This window comes from Pteropus vampyrus, unplaced genomic scaffold, assembly GCF_000151845.1.
Source record: "Pteropus vampyrus isolate Shadow unplaced genomic scaffold, Pvam_2.0 Scaffold59, whole genome shotgun sequence".
In the NCBI taxonomy this organism is placed as follows: domain Eukaryota; kingdom Metazoa; phylum Chordata; class Mammalia; order Chiroptera; family Pteropodidae; genus Pteropus; species Pteropus vampyrus.
Genome location: NW_011888840.1, coordinates 5987188 through 5991712, shown reverse-complemented (window position 1 = coordinate 5991712; position 4525 = coordinate 5987188). Strand labels below are relative to the sequence as shown.

Genomic DNA, 4525 nt, shown 5'->3' with positions numbered 1-4525 from the left:
TGTGGGGTCCGCTCTCCAGCCGAAACCTGGGCTCTGCCTTGAAGGGTGGGTTTTTCCAGTCGGTTGGTAAGAAAATGGAAACAAGCTCCTATGTGTTGATTATGGGGTGCGAAAATGTGAAGGCGGGCAGGTGACACTTTGTTTAGTGGGGACACAGAAAAGCCTGGCTATAGCTGCAATGACAAGGACGAGGTGATGCAAAACATAGGCCACGGTCATGCTGCTTCAGACTCGGGGCAACGCTCCAGGGGAGCTGACCGGATCTTGGCGAGCCAGCTTACCCCTGAATGTGCAGCGAGAAGGTAAAAAGGGTCCTCGGGGAAGACCGGTCCTGCTCCCAGCCCAGCACGTCTGGGCCCCCGGGCCAGCTGGAATGCCCCTGCGAGGGAAACAGGTAAAAACAGTTCTGCAGAGGTCATTTTTACTCAACAAGCAAATCGATAAACACACATCTTCTTTCAGAATGACACCGGACTTTCGAAACCCTTGGGGACATCTTCGTACACAACTCACAGGGCCTCTGCGGCCTGTCTCTTGTAGGCCAAAGACTAAGCGGTTCCTGACACTCAGTGGTGATGGCTTTCTTCACAGGACTCCGGGTAAATGGAGTCTCCTGGCAGGCGCCTCCCCTGCACTTCATTACATTCTCTTTCACTGCTTCCCCCAACTGAATTTGTACGTGGGTTTGGCAAACTGCCGACTGTGACTGTAAACATTTGCTACGGAGGCATTCTGATTTCCGGCGCCTAGAACTTTAGTAGTCAAAGAAGGTATTTTCTCCCCATTATCTTCTTAGTATACTCGCCCCACTTTAACAAAGATGCAATGGGGAGGGAGGTAGGGGATGGGCAGAAAAGGAGAAGGATGTTAAGTATAAACTTCCAGCTATAAAGAAATCACGGGATCTAGGGTTCATCACAGAGAATATAGTCAATAATATAACTGTGTACGTTGACAGATGGGTACTCGACTTACTGTGGTGACCACTTCGTAAGGTATATAACTGTTGAATCACTATGTTATACACCTGAAACTAATATAATATTGTATGTCGGCTATAATTAAAAATAAAATTTTTAAAATTTTATTAATTTTTTTAAAAAATCCACTGATTTAGACAAGCTTGTTTTGCAAAGCTAGGAACCCAAAGTTTTGACTCAATAAAGCCTTGGTTCATTTTAAAGAACTTGAAGGTAATTCAATGTTGAGGTGGCTCGGGGGTCATCTGGTAGCACCTGGTAGCAGTATGTGATGTTACAACTCGACCTTGTTAAACATTTCCACGTGGTCAATCCTCACTGTTCGCGGAGCCCAAATTTGTGAATTTGTTCACTTGCTAAGATTCATTTGTAATGCCAAAATCAATACTCACAGAACTTTCGGGGTCACCCATCGACATGTACAGAGAGCAGCAAAATGTCAGTGCCACGCATCGTGCAGATCCCAGCTGGGGTCCGAGAAGTTGACGCTTTGTCTTCCGGTTGCTGTTTTCTTATTGTAAAGAAGAGTCCTTTTCGTGATTTAGTGCCACATTTTTCTCAACTGTATGCTGTTGGTTTGTTGTTTAGAATGGCCCCTGCTGGCAGCGCCGAGGTGCTGTCTGGTGTCCCCAAGCACACGAAGGCTGTGATGTGCCTTTACAGAGAAAAATACATAGCGCTATTGGCCAAGAGTTCAATGTTAATGAATCAAGAATATATATTAAATCAGGTGACTTCAAGCATAAACACACAGAAAACAAGTTTGTACACTGATCGGTTGATAACAATTTTGTGACCAGAGGCTCACAGGAACCTAACATAACATCTCCCCAGAAGCAATGGTTCTGTACTCACATGTTCAGTGTTCACGCCAACTTTAGAGAACACAACTTCTGTGAATGAGAATCAACCCTACCTGGGAAGGGAGTGGTGTCTGTCGAAGACCGGTGACAGGAGACACCAACGGGGCAAGGAGGACCCACAAGAAAAGTTCCAGAGGAATTTTAAGACTGGAATATATTCCAATGGACCAGAGGGTGGAAAGGATGTTACAGACAAAGAGAAGCCAGCAGAGAACATAGAATAATGCTACGTTCTGAGAGCAATACCACACTCCGAAAACTTTCTACAAACTTTAGTGATTTTATAAAATTTTGAACTCAGCAAACTGCTCATTTTGTTTTGTATAAACATATATTGTCTTTAGAGAGTCTATCTGGAAACATACTTTCTTTCCAGTTAACTTTATTTTGGAAAACCAAGAATCACATGACTTTTTCCCCCGGAGAACAGTTAATATGAAATATCAACCCTGGCCCACTATACTAGATTCCTCATTGCCCCACAGATAGAAATAGCTGAATCCCGGTATGTCATTCATGCTCTATTTTGTGCTTCAAATACTCCCTCCTCCCCATGACAACCCATCCTATACTTTAGGACTCAACCCAATTCCTTTCAAGAGTATTCATAGTCTAGTCGCTACAGCTTGCATTTACATGCAGGACACGCTAGATGTCCCTCAGGAAGCCAGAAGATCAGACTACAAGAGCTGCCTCCAGCCTCAAGTAGATGGCCTGTCATAGAGGCCGGACAAGGCTCCCATGAGGGCAAATGACCAGGCCACATTTTCAGACGTTGAGTTACCCATTTCCTTCACTCAATGTGAAGTAACACCACCGGCCCCTATTCACATGGGGGACATCCCTGTTACCTATGACCCAGATAGTCAATAATGATGAGAACCAAAGGCTTGGTTTTCAGACTGTTTTGATTTTAAAATCTTGATTTGTTTCTAGCCGTGTGACTTTGAACAAATTGATTTGCCTCCCTGAGCCTTAAATTCCTCTTCTGTAAAATGAATGAGCACAGAGATTAAATGAAATAATATAGATAAAGCGTCTGACACATAGTAACGGAGTTGAATCTCATATGACGTGTAAAAGTTACACATAACTAACGTTACCCGTGAGAATCCTATAAGGTGCCCAGAAAGGATAATATACATGTTCTTTTATGTGTCATCTGCCATAGTAATATATACATATAACATATGACATAAATGTAATGAGTATAGATGCAGAAATATAATTTTATAGTATTGTGACTTTATATAAAAGAGTGTGTAGTTGAATTTGCAGGAGTGAAATAGATGAGACGAGTCCACTCTAAATGGAAGTTGAACATTTATGATGCTACTGTCCTGGGATCGTAGATGTAAATAAGCAGAAACTGACTCATAACAGTGAATTAAGCATAGTCCCTCCTCAGGACAGACGTCGAAGCAGTGTTTCATTTAACCTTCATGACACCCCTACCATGTAGTTCCTGTTATGACTCCCCATTATTAATTAGATAAAAAACAGCTGAAGACCAGAGCAGTGAACGTATAGTCTGGCCCACAAAGAAAGCTGGGACCTAGTGATACAGATGAACTAAAACTGAAATCGATGCTACATAAATATTTGTGAGAGGACAGCCTGGACGGGTAAAAATGAAAGAAGAAGACTCGTGCAGGTGACATTCGTATACTTGAGACTTCCGAGTGGGAAGGACCACGTGCACCCGGTCAGCTCAGGGAAGGAGAGTTCGCTGTGGGGTCCGCTCTCCAGCCGAAACCTGGGCTCTGCCTTGAAGGGTGGGTTTTTCCAGTCGGTTGGTAAGAAAATGGAAACAAGCTCCTATGTGTTGATTATGGGGTGCGAAAATGTGAAGGCGGGCAGGTGACACTTTGTTTAGTGGGGACACAGAAAAGCCTGGCTATAGCTGCAATGACAAGGACGAGGTGATGCAAAACACAGGCCACGGTCATGCTGCTTCAGACTCGGGGCAACGCTCCAGGGGAGCTGACCGGATCTTGGCGAGCCAGCTTACCCCTGAATGTGCAGCGAGAAGGTAAAAAGGGTCCTCGGGGAAGACCGGTCCTGCTCCCAGCCCAGCACGTCTGGGCCCCCAGGCCAGCTGGAATGCCCCTGCGAGGGAAACAGGTAAAAACAGTTCTGCAGAGGTCATTTTTACTCAACAAGCAAATCGATAAACACACATCTTCTTTCAGAATGACACCGGACTTTCGAAACCCTTGGGGACATCTTCGTACACAACTCACAGGGCCTCTGCGGCCTGTCTCTTGTAGGCCAAAGACTAAGCGGTTCCTGACACTCAGTGGTGATGGCTTTCTTCACAGGACTCCGGGTAAATGGAGTCTCCTGGCAGGCGCCTCCCCTGCACTTCATTACATTCTCTTTCACTGCTTCCCCCAACTGAATTTGTACGTGGGTTTGGCAAACTGCCGACTGTGACTGTAAACATTTGCTACGGAGGCATTCTGATTTCCGGCGCCTAGAACTTTAGTAGTCAAAGAAGGTATTTTCTCCCCATTATCTTCTTAGTATACTCGCCCCACTTTAACAAAGATGCATTGGGGAGGGAGGTAGGGGATGGGCAGAAAAGGAGAAGGATGTTAAGTATAAACTTCCAGCTATAAAGAAATCACGGGATCTAGGGTTCATCACAGAGAATATAGTCAATAATATAACTGTGTACGT

The 4525-nt window shown here is 44.8% G+C and overlaps 1 protein-coding gene across 28 annotated transcripts in view; it reads right to left on the bottom strand.

Annotated features, from left to right (window-relative positions):
- LOC105292562 overlaps window positions 1-4525 on the bottom strand; it is a 713386-nt gene that overhangs the window by 312073 nt on the left and 396788 nt on the right. For 26 of the 28 annotated variants that reach the window (XR_002780497.1, XR_002780494.1, XR_002780499.1 and 23 more), the window contains 2 exons: window positions 1373-1635; window positions 282-379 (listed from right to left, as the gene is read on the bottom strand). The exons of 1 other annotated variant lie outside the window; for it this stretch is intronic. The gene's annotated coding sequence lies outside the window, so the exon portion shown is untranslated. The remainder of the gene's footprint in view (window positions 1-281; window positions 380-1372; window positions 1636-4525) is intronic. One more of the 28 variants, XR_002780503.1, reaches the window with a different exon arrangement.